General features: G+C 42.0%; 1 protein-coding gene across 4 annotated transcripts in view; it reads right to left on the bottom strand.

The window, feature by feature from the left end:
- Positions 1-12793, bottom strand: part of LOC118230489 (nuclear factor 1 C-type-like) — a 92880-nt gene that overhangs the window by 63769 nt on the left and 16318 nt on the right. The gene's annotated exons all lie outside the window — the stretch shown is intronic.

Genomic DNA, 12793 nt, shown 5'->3' with positions numbered 1-12793 from the left:
AGCCCAAGATGAAGCAATTCTCATCTCCAGGAATCCTGGACCATTTTGTTATTTTGCAAACAGATACAAGCCTTCTTAAAGATTGATACCAAACATTTTCATCGTAACTTCTTTCCTATGCAGGTTTGATGGATTTGAGAACATTTCACCATTCTGAGCTAAGCCCTCCAAAACCTCTGATGGACTTCTTGGAACAGCAAGTATGAAAATGAAAAGACATTTTATTGCTGACAAAATAAAATCCTTCTAAAGGTATCTCATCCTCACATGACAAACTTGTGCCAGTGGGTTTTGTTCTATGGAAAACTAGACTGACAGAGACAGACCACATTTCTCATTGGAGATGATCCTCAGTTTGCTTTATTGTAGCCTTAATCGTTCGGAAACCATCTTTGCAGTAACACAGTCAACCACAGAGTCCAAAACCTCCTACCTTATTTTGATTTGGTAAGAAAGGGAAACTTGATTCTTATGCTATTTTTCCTGAATAAGTCATAGAGTGTATTTTTATTTCCACTAGACTTCATAGAAATAAATTAAGAAAAACAGTCTGTAATTCTGAGGTAAAATACCCAGGGTCCCTGCCACGCTGCAGTACAGCATGCACACACACTCTCTCCCTGCCACACACACACACACACACACACACACACACACACACACACACACTTTCGTAATCAGGAGCGGAACTAGGGGGGGAACTAAGGGGGATGGTACACTTACAGTGTAACTTTCCTAAGCGTGCACAAAAAACTGAGAAGTTTTGCTGAGACAAACCAGAAATCCGGCCTAGACAAAAGACAGACCATATGATGAGGGTTTTATGAATACAGTCCTGAAGCACTCCCATGCAATCATACACTGTGATATGGGGACCGCACTAAGTAGCGGGAGGGGGGGGGGGTAAATGGAAATGTACACCTCATTCGAGGATGTATGTTCAAGAAAACCGATAACGCCACTGGCCCTCAGGAGGGAAGTCAAAGTATGATGCAACACACACTGTTTTGTCTTCAGTGCTTAAGGGGAAATCCAATATATTCAAAGTCTTCAAATGAGACTTCCTTCTTGGTTTCACTCAAACGTATTGGAAATGCAACAGCTATGCACAAACCTGATGACCACGAAGAAAACACCCCCCCCCCACCCACCCAGAAACCCCTGCACTGCACCTAGAGCTGCTTTTGTCACTCTCTGTGGTGCCGGCACAGTTCCCAGCCACTGTTAAGGATATGTAAACATTAATTAGGCTCTGAGTTTGGCAGTGTAGGGAAACTGCAGAAATACGCACTCCTGCTGTTGGGTTAAATTGAGGGGCTGTAGACCAGGCCTCCCCTCTCCTCGCCACTAGTCCTGTATTTTCACAGATGCTCCGCAGAACGTCCCCTGCATGTGCCAGCTTTCCACAGGAGCCCCAGTGGGGCTCTCTCTGGGCCCACGGCCCCCCTATGGAGGATGCGGTCTTACGCGTGATGTTAAACAGGCCTTGGCAGCCATCGCAGGCGGTCAGCTCGGTTTGAGCCGCTAAGTTTAAGGCCGGTCAGCCTGGTCGCAGCCGCTGCAATCAGACCCCTCCTTCACAGTCACGGGATAGCCCTGATCCAAAATTAAGAAAGAAATCACGAACGAAGCGCCAACCGGTTCATCTTACCGAGGCTGACCAACCCCACCTCGATGTAAAGCCATGCCGAGAGACCACCTCTTTGACCTTAAACTGCCTGACTAGGAAAGCACTTAAGCGAGTCACGTGCGTAATAATCAACAACCTCCGTGTCCAATCTGGGGAGCTTAATAGAGCTTAAAACATAAAAGTCCAGCGAGACACCACAGACAGAACTAGGGCAACGAATGGCACTCCCACTCAACCTCAACAATCTGTCAGCACTCAAATGTCAGTTCCATCAATGTTGAAATGGCTTTGTGGCAATACATGACTGAGGAAGAAATGTTAAAATTGTAAAGATTTTGCTCGGTCAGTTTTGAGATAAAACAACATTAAAATATAGCTAAACGTTGCCCTGGTTTTTCCCACCATTTTGTCTATTTAAAGTGAAGCCTGAAATGTCCAGGTGGGTCTTAGAACTACACAGACTGTAGCGAGACAGGCTCACAGCTGTGTTTTCACAGTAACTCAGTCGTTTGTTTTTGCAGGATCAAGAGATTTCTATTCCTTCATTTCTCAGATACGATTAAGATGGAACAAGGAAGGTCACTTATTTCCACGTCATTTTCCATATGGGAGACAGGTGAATGGCGGAGGGGTTGGGGAGGCTGCCAGATGGAAGAGAGGCAGACATACAGAGGTGCCAATGTCACATTCTGTGCCCAGTACTGCAGTGCCCACAAAAATGTTTTCCTATTTAAAAATGTTACTGCCTGGCAAAGGGCAAGAAGCAAAAACAGAAAGGCATCACATGTCATTGGTTTCACTTCTAAAATGGCCAGCATTTTATTACAGTAAGAAAGGAGGCACGTATCAAGATGAGGTTTCAATGACTCAGAATTAAATTCATAACAAGCTTTCAAAAAATTTTAGCCCTAGAGAAAAACCGTTGAAAATGGACACAATGTTTACATTTTCAAAGACAAACGCCCCTTAACCCCTTCTGTAGCACCCCCTTTTTAAACACAAGCCTGAAAATGGCATACCCAAAATAAAATGGTTACTACTTTTTTAACTACAGGCATAATCCTGGTCTCTTCTGAAAGGTAACTTTGGGGGTTTGTTTTCCAACAGTCAGAATTGGTCAGAATATTACTAATGTATCAGAAGCTCAAACACAGAGGAAGCCTTTTTCTCACCTAAATTATTATTTTTTGAGTGGTTGCAGATGTGGGTGTGACTGGTGGGCTTAGAAACAAATATGGAGTCACAGGCACAACACTGGACAAATCCTGGTTCAAATTTGAGGACAATACCACCAGAAATAAGCATTCTGCAATGTTTTTTCTAAGCCTTTCTAAAGCCGATGTCTAGAATTTCCAAAAAGGCCATTTGGAGACTCCAAAAGGACACTTGATAACCAAATGATATTATGGGTCTTTAGAGGAGAGAAATAATATATATTTGTAAACTATATACTAATGGAATACGTGTGCTTAAATTAGCTCGCTGTACCCCTGCCTGCCTGCCTGGACGTTCTATGTTTCTTAGCAGTTAGCTTCTTAGTTAGCATGCTTTTAGGACTAAAAGTTACAATGGATTTTGTTCCCTGGATTCTCGCCATGATAAGGATACTGACTATACCATAGAGATAGAACTGTGAGGTTTAACACTTTCTAATGGAATACTGTGTGACCTAATTGAGTGAGAATTGCACCTTAAAAAATGGAATGACTGCAAATAAACCCACTCAGGTGCGAAAATGGGCCAGGGCAACTTAAGGGGTTAAATCTGTTAATCACACTGAAATGCACAGTAACACGGCTCCGTTTTTCCATTTCAGGCATTTTATTTCAGACTTAAATCTCCACAGCACCCTGACTACCAAAGGTCCAGGCTAAAGGCCACCTTCGCTGCCTGTGTCTGGCAAATGGGCGCATAATACTGAAACAGCTGATCCACGGGAATGTTAATAATGCAGAGCTGACGGGGCGGTAGCCATGCACCATGCCATGAGCCAGCTCTGCACTCCGCTCTCCAACCGGAGGCAGGGCAGGGCAGGGCAGGAACCAGGTGAAAATCACACCCGGCCTCATTCCAAGTCCCGGCCAGTCTATGCACAATTAAGCATTTTTGGAAGCGCTGATGAGACGTAATGGAAATACTTTTCCTTCATTAAGAATTCATTACCCCTTCTTATCCCCGGTCATATTGTCTTTACCCTATCAAAGAACGTCAAGCTGATTTCCCCTTGCGATAAGCAGAACTCCCTAATCTTGAGTTGTAAATAAAGCCAGCATTTTTCCGTCATCTGCCATTTGCCAGACTACTGGAAAGGTTGCAACTGTAGTAGAAATTCCAGTATAACGTGATGCTTAATAAATGGCGATGCCTAAATACAATGTATAATATACAGTATATGCACTGCTGCACTTATGAAATATGGATTACAAATGTGGACTTGAATAATATTATAATAGTACGTTTAAATAACGAAATGCCCAAGGTGACGGGCAGCTGTGCCCAGGGACGTGGGGCGTGCCCAGCGGGAGCCCTGCAGGCACATGCCCAGCGTGACACAGAGGGTTGGGCACAGAATGCGAACTGGGTCAAAGGGCACCTGGTGCTGAGTCACACCGCTTCTCCACTGCACAAACTGTTGACTCAGCCCTCTGCCAGGCACAGTTACAATGGGGGACTGTGGAGACCGGAACCACCAGCGACCAGGAAAAAGGCCTTCCATTACCCTGTATGTGTGTGTGTCTGTGTGCTACATCAAGATGGCTCCTGTCTAATACTAATATTTACTAACATGCTACACCAGGAATACTATAAATAATTTTCCTAATACTTTACAAGATACCACCCTAAACACACACAAAAAACTGTCGGCAAACAATCTAAAACACACAGCTCGCTCACCTGCTCTAATTCAAGTTACAGATGTACAAATGTGGAGAAGACTTCCATGCTATACCTCTCACTACCATATCACACCAATAATTATCTCACGAGTCAGTGTTGTCTAAGGATTAACAGAGACCCACAGTAGCCAATTAAAATTCTGTCAAAGTTGCCACACTTTCACTGTAGAGCCAGTTGCAGCCCCTTCTACAATATAAATGGAAATCTTCAGCACAATTCAACCACCACAGTTTGACATTAGAATCAGAAATGAAGGGTGCATGGAGAGCCATTAGGTTTTTAGCATGAAAGTAAAAGAGCTTGCATTGTGTTCTTTTTTGTTTATTTACTTTACTGAGACACAGAAATTGTGGAGGAAAACTGTCCTTGTGGAAATATAACTCAAATGCTTATAAGACAAAAATGTCCATGAATTCAGTAATGGTATGGGAGTACTTGAAAAAGATAAAGTAGTATAAGGGTGTTTAATTTATCGTCTGTGTTCTATACCTTAAGGCTTCCCCTCTGCTTTACTGCTCTCTGGCTTGATTTCAATGGTCATCTTTTTGCACAAATACAGCTTTTGGACTAATGGCAATGTTGCCATTAGACTATTAAAACAATTACCCACCAAAACAGGTGATTCTAAATGGCCTTTCATCTGTAAAATGGGTATCGTGGCTGAAGAAAACCCTAAATGATGTGGTCAAGATATCATTAGCATATAAATAGTCTTTAGTAGGCAAGATGCAGGGTAGGCTATTAGCAACTGTTCCATTTGTATTTTCCTGTTCTTTTGAGCAGTAAAAACACTTGGGTCTATTGTTTTAACGAAGCTGACAAACTTGTTATGGGCGCAGTACTCATTTCCACAAGGGAAGTGGCACAAAGCCCTGCTAATGGAAACTGTAGTGAAATTAACATGTAGGCAGATATAGCTGCCCAGTGATTAGCTCATATGCATTGTGTTACTGTTTTACTGTGCGTGACATAGGTCTGTTCTGTGTGTTAGCATTCTGTATGCATACATGTTCTATCTGCTGACACAAGCAGAGAATTCAAGAGGGCACTTTACACATTTAAAGCAACAGTAAGCTACAAATACAAGAGGGGTTCCCTGGTTCACTGTATCCCTGTCAGGAACGTCTGACAACATAGCTCCTAGAAACAGGAGTGGAGCTCACACCCAGACAAACCTCAGGCTTTCCAGAGCATATGTGCCACCAACAGCCTAGCTGGCAGTGCTTCCAGCTCTCATGACAGTGAAACAATGGCTTCCATAAGGTGATTTCATTGGTTTCTCCCCATCAGCACCCTGGTGTTCACATCCACCATCCTCGTGTATTAAAACCAGTAAGTACTCTCTATTTCCTTTTCCCTTGGGCTGATACAGTGAAAAGGAAAGGAAGGGGGCTGCTAAGAGGGTCATATTTTTAATGTGCTGTTATGGACTGCATGGACTGCATTTATAAAGCGCTTTTATCCAAAGCGCTTTACAATTGATGCCTCTCATTCGCCAGAGCAGTTAGGGGTTAGGAGTTAGGTGTCTTGCTCAAGGACACTTCGACATGCCCAGGGCGGGGTTTGAACCGGCAACCCTCCGACTGCCAGACAATCGGTCTTACCTCCTGAGCTATGTGTTATAGATTGTCCTGCAATGAACTGGCAAACTGTCTGGGGTGCAGTCCTGCGTTTCACCCAATGCATGCTGGGATATGCTCCAGCACCTCCTGTGACTAGGAATAAGCAGGTATAGATAATGGAAGGACGTAATAGTGTGTGGATGTGCTCCACAGTCTGGTGTCGGACCCAGACCATGCAAGTGACAGCTGCACACAGTAGCCCAACAAGGAAGCATGCAATTGGACATAGCGTCGCCTGGGCAGCGAGGAATTTCATTTGGTGGGACTGTCACGTCACACACAAACCACCTGATTTGGTCAGCCCGATACCCACGGCCTAATGGCCCGAGCTTTGCACAAACTGTCTTTCTCTGTGTCTGGTCCTTCCTCTGAACCTGCTCTATGGTACGGCTGTTTAATCAAACACTTTGGGATTACAAAGTCGCCACTGACATACTGTACTTCTGGCACGTCTCATTCTCATTAAGGGGCTCCATACTTGATGCAGAAATGGTGAATAAAGATAGCCATTTGGAAGATGATGCAGCGTAAGTGCTTGTTCAACTAATTAACTTGTGCTCTTCTGTTTGCTTTATAATTAATGTGTCCGTTACATTATCCTAGGTCATCCCACAATCCTAGGATTTCACATTTATGGTTTCTCAGTATCTACCTCCCACCTCTTGGGTTACTGTAGCTCTTAACCCCGATTTATGTGCTTGTCTTCTCAATGTAGGTCACTCTGGATAAGTGTGTCTGCCAAATGCCAGTAATGTAGTTCTACGTTTCTGTAGTGTTAGATGTACATTAGCCATCTGGAAAATTTCATCATTTTTACATGTTCATAATTTCAACATCAGTCTAATCTATATACAGTGAGCTCCAGAATGATAGCTGGGACTATGCATGAAAAGTGCAGTGACATGGTAGAACCAAAATGTATAAAAAGTAATTTTACTAAAAGCTGAGAATGCGTTTGATTGTTTGAATACAAATCAAAAACTGTGGAGTACAGAGCCAAATCAAGAAGAAATATGTATTTGTCCCAAACATTACGGATACAGCTCACTGTTCCCAATTTAAAGAAGTTCTCTCAACAGTAATGGCCATCAAAGAAATATGGATTTCAATATGGATTTCAGGTGTTCTAATTGTACCTTCTCTGTTGCCAGTCCAGGGAGCAGTATAATTTCTGGTGCCAAGTGCACAAGGTTGCCATATTAGGTGTTTAACATAGAAATGAAAACATCAATATTTAATTCAGTTTTTGCACAATAAGAACAGTAATCCATTATGTTATTTTTCCTGTTGCATCATTTTCCAAAACTGCATGGTGTGGTCATTGCATTGTTACAGGCGGGAGAGAAAGATCACACAATGGGAGCTTGTAGTTCCACTAAGTTGAATCAGGAAGTAGCAAAGAGATCTGTTCATTCATTTTAGCTATAATAATTCATAAAAATATCTGCAAAAACATATTTTAAATACGCTTACATTCATGCTACAATATAGACAACGTACAACACGCAAAGAAGAAATGCAGGTAAAGTTCTCCTTCAAAGTAGAAAAGTACAGTGCTGTTTTCACAAATGTATCAAACAGCAAAACAAGGATGCCAAATTTCCATTTGAAACACACATCTGTTCGATTTAGAAATTCAAAATGACTGTCATTTGTTTGTATGTGAACTGAGGTCCATTACTGAATATTGTAAGTTCCTTAGGAACTAACAGTGCCTGGAAAATAAGAAGTGAATTAGCAATGCAACGAAAACAGTCTTCAGAGAGATGACAGATATGCTACCATAAACTAATGCTTAAAAATATACAATTCAAACTCCAACAGAAGATTGTCCAAACAAACAATCTCCAGAGCATCTACAGTATCCTGAATCCATGGTGGAAATCCTCAGGCCTGCATCTGTTAAAGACAGTCTGGAAAAAGTCCTCAAGCTAGAGGGCTGAAGCACTGACAATTCAATGAATTCCAGAAGATGCCAGAAGATAACAGTATGCATAATCAAATGAGCAATTGGTTAGTATATAGAGCAGGTCATTTGACATCACCTTTAATTAAGGGCTGATGACGTGTTAGAATGAGCTCTGGTGATCCCACGTGGAGTTCACACCGTCCCCATGACAGCCCCACACTCCCCACACTGGCACCACGGGCAGTTCTACACCAGCCCTTAATTACCCACGCCGGCCCCGTGTCGGCAACATGCCGGCCCCGTGTCGGCAACATGCCAGCCCCGCGTCGGCCCCACACGGCTCTCGCCGGCTGCCGCAGACCAGTCCAGAGACAGACTCCTGCCTGTCTCCACCTCCGTCTCTGTGCGGCTTTAATCAATTTACAGGAGCAATGCTGAAACTGAACTGGGTCCGGCTCTCCCAGATAATAGCATTCTAATCCTGGAAAATCCAGGGGAAAAATAACTAGGTCTTCCGCTCGCTTGTCCACAGGGGGGATGTAGTGTGAATAGCCCAAATTAAACTAAATCCACTTTCAAACGGCATGAATAATTTATGAGTCAAAGGAGACGATTCCACGGATGGTTTTCAATTATTCAAAGTCAAAACTGAATTTAAAAAATGGGCAGTTTCCCGCAGTTGCTATCTCCGGTCCACGCTTAGTTTCTGGGCTATGAAAAAGGGCAGTGGCATTCTTTCCAGGGCAACTGAGGCACTTTTTCTGCTTTAAAAAATACATTACACTGACATATTGGCCTTCTAATAACACACCAAATAGTACAGTTTGCTCAGTCATGCGCAAACTGTACATTGTAAAATGTCCAGAGTTAATTCAACACTAAAAGTGTTCATTCATTGAATTAACACTGAACATTTTAATTTGTACACATCAGCTAAGGTAAAGTTTAAAAGTGGCCTGGTTTTATTGTTTTTGTTTGAAAACTTCCTGCAAGGTACCTTTACAAGTAAGGCCTGCAGCAGTGTGACTGCATTGTACTGCACCATCAAGTCTATTGGGGATTGAGAAAGATTAGAGGGAGGGACACTGAAAGATAAAACTGCATCGAGTGACAAAGCACACTACCAGGCTTCCAGCTTGCAAATTAAATTATTCTGTCCGTTCTCTTACAGCTAAACAGCACACCAGGGAAAAGGCCCCAGATGGCATACTGTATAGAAGATATGGAATAAAAGCATCAGCATTTTACCTTCAAGATACTGATTACATTTACATGCACACCATATTCCAAATAAAGATCCTTGTTCTGGTTATGGTCATATTCTGATTACGTGCATTGAAATTTCACTTTTCTCCGTGACACAAAATCACCACAAATTCTGCAAGACAAAGGTAACTTTCCTTTTGTGCCAAATTATGTCTCCCATCTCTGTCACTCTCTGTCTAGCCAATAACCTTGAGCCTCTTAGTTTAGCAAGAACACAGAGGAAATTGAATTTTATCCATTTCAGTGGGACTAGGATGATTATATGCACAACCATTTAAACATAGATATAATGCTCCAGCTACTAACTCCGTTCTGAAATGGTAAACTGGAAATACAGTATTTAAAAAAGACGGAGAAAACAATAACATATATATTGCACTACATAGTCACAGTAAAGTAATGGCACCCCATTCCGTTAACAATCTTATAGCACACAGTTGTGAACATTCAACCAAAGCTTATGAGAGCAATGATTAGACATGCCATGGCCTTTTATACACTGTTAAGTATTTAGAGAAACAATAGTCCTAAATAAATTTCACATAAAGCCCTAAAAGTCAAGTTAATATAGTAATATTAGTTAAGTAAAGGCCAGAGGATAAACATGGCATTTGGTCTGATCCCCCAAACAATCACCTATTACTCTAGAGTCATAAGGAACAGGGGGAAGGTTAGTGCCTTCCAGAGCTTAAGGTTGCTGGATAAAGATGGTGTTCAACAGAGAATAAGTTGTCAGGCGCCTGTACAGTCTAGCCACCATCATTGATAAACACATTTCAGCAATTGCTTCACCACTTTATGTAATATTTAAAATGTTTTCCCATTTTTCTTTCCAAAATGTACCTTTTTGGGGGTTTCTCAAGATCAGTTTTATAAATACAAAAAAAGCCAACAGTCCCGCCACCTAGCAGTTATTGCAATAACCTTGCATTTATCCCAGAATTGCTGTTATCGACATCGAATGAAATAAAGAACAAAAGACAAAATCAACAAAAACAGAGAACAATGTTAACACTGTTAAAGAATGTTAATGTTGTTCAGTGTATGTAACATTTTGCTTCCTGAAGTGCCTGTTAAACCAGAATTAGTCTTTCAATTTCTGCTGAGAGGTACTGGATTCTACACTGAAGCATAGAGGGATTTTCTTAAGCTACAATTATACAGCAGGTATAGCTCCAGAGAATGAAAACACATCAGTGAGTGAAAGATTTTGACTTTCTTTCCCAATAAATCTGCAGCAGTGAAGAGAACACTCGCTCTACTGAGCGGCTTTCAAGTGTAATTGATTTATGACTCTCTCAGATTGAAACAGCCTCATAACAAGAATTCCTCCTACAGGTAGGGTCAATCACTGACACTCACGCGATGAAAACAGGCAAAATGACAGACACTCAAAAACTATTAACATTAGCAATGTGTACTGCCCAAACTGTTGGCTCAACACAGGAATTTTCATCTTTTCTAACGGCATTTATTTCAATTACATAATAAGTGTGCCACGCTAATCTTTGTAATCCCTAGTGTGACATAACACTGTACGGCACAGAGCCCAAGTAGTCCTCAAACACACTCCTCGACATGTTTTATAAGGAACAGAAACCTTCACCAAGTCTTATTCATAGCTTAAGGGGTAGAGGTGACAGCTTGCTAGGAAGGTGTCACCTCGTACATACTTGAACAGGTTTTGCTCTGTGCATGTATGTCCTCAGACGACATTTTCTCTTAATTGTCATCTCTGTAGCAAATGCTGGCCTGTAATCGGCACTACTGAATTCACTGAACTCCTGACCTGTGTTTTTAAGCAACAACAAGCAGAAGTAGGCTGTTGGCCATTTACTTTTACCAGGAAACATATCATTTTTTAATGGCAGAAATAACATCAAGTATCTTGAGATTCAACTCTGGGGCAAACATCATGATGCTTTAAGATGACTCCATCTTGCCGTGAGCAGTGCTATACTGGGCGAAACTGCAGGAGGAAACGACACTGCTCCGTTGCTAACCTCCAGCCTTGGTCCTGCTCCGTAATCTCAAGCACATTCAATAACGTCTGCTCAAAGGGATCAGATGCACACAAATCTAGCAGCGAGGTAAAAGGGAAACGTTGACTCGTGGGGGAAAACTACAGCCAGGACGCACTTTGGGGAACCTCAACTGACAAGGAAAATTACGAGGAGATATAAAGAACGGTAAACAAAGGAACAGAGCTTCCCTGGACATCCGGACACTGGAAACGCGGCGCTGCCGTGCGGCAGCTTAGCCTTCCGTGGTCAAATGAGGTCAGAAGCCTGAGCCGGTGACGCGTCTGCCTCGCAGCCTTTGGCTCACTTCCTGATCCACGGAGGCCTCTGTCTGAGCCTGTAATATATCCTTCAAGGCACAGAAGATCACAGAGGTCTCTGTCTGAGCCTGTAATATGCTCCTCGGGGTATCTCAGACTTCAGTGCAGCACACACTTTTTCATATCCTTGAAGCCCATTCACACTTTTTCTTTCTGAGCGGTGAACGCACGGTGAGGAATACGCACTGCTCGCACTCTGGAACATCTCGTTATTAAAAGCGCAGATTGCTGCAGCACGCGTAAATTAAGCCTTAGCGCTAAAGCGATAAGTCAAATAAAGGCAGAGCTCTGTTCTGAGGATGTACAGGGAGGGCGGAACAGAGCATTAAATTACTGATGCAAGAAATAAAAGCTCGATTCAACAAAAGACATAGATCAAACCATAAAGATAGCTTGGATCTTAATGAGCTGCACAGAGCAGTGATTTCACCGAACTCCACCTACAGCTCCAACTACTGTACCAAAGATCCGGCCTTTTTACACAACCTGGGAAAATACCTTGTTCTCAACAGCTGTTCAGAGCAATAACTGTGACATACTACAGCAGCTAAACAAATTTTTCATTTGAAAACTCAAGTTATGCCTTCAATTATACACTTCTTTATGGTAAATTAGTCTGTCCACTGATAATATAGTACAACATTTACAACATTTAGAACCTGCAGATTTTCTACCCCATTCCGGTTGGTGCCACTGGGACAGCCATGCCTGCTCTCAAGAACCATTGATCCACCGACACCAGTGCCCGTTCACAACTCATTAGAGAGCAGGGAATTCAACTTTCTGACATAAAAGGCATGGCTTTTTACATTTTTTTAAATGGTCATTGCTTATTTCAGTGCACAAAAAACACTGTCTAACAACCTCAGCAATAGTGGAAAAAACCTATATTAGTGCATGCGAATAAATTCGAATTATTCATTAAAAACATATTAAAACAATTTTTTATAGACAAAACTATTGTAATTTATGGATGTGAAGGTGTTTACTAAATTTGGTCAGCTTTAGAAATTTGTTTATCCAGGTATTTTTATTAATAGCATACTAATAATTAACTTAAAACATTTGCATTGGGTACTGCATTTAGCCTAGCATCTATAGCCTTTCATCCTTTCTTCCTTTCATCT

The sequence above is a fragment of the Anguilla anguilla genome, chromosome 6 (genome assembly GCF_013347855.1).
Source record: "Anguilla anguilla isolate fAngAng1 chromosome 6, fAngAng1.pri, whole genome shotgun sequence".
NCBI lineage: Eukaryota > Metazoa > Chordata > Actinopteri > Anguilliformes > Anguillidae > Anguilla > Anguilla anguilla.
This window is presented reverse-complemented; position numbering and strand designations above follow the sequence as displayed.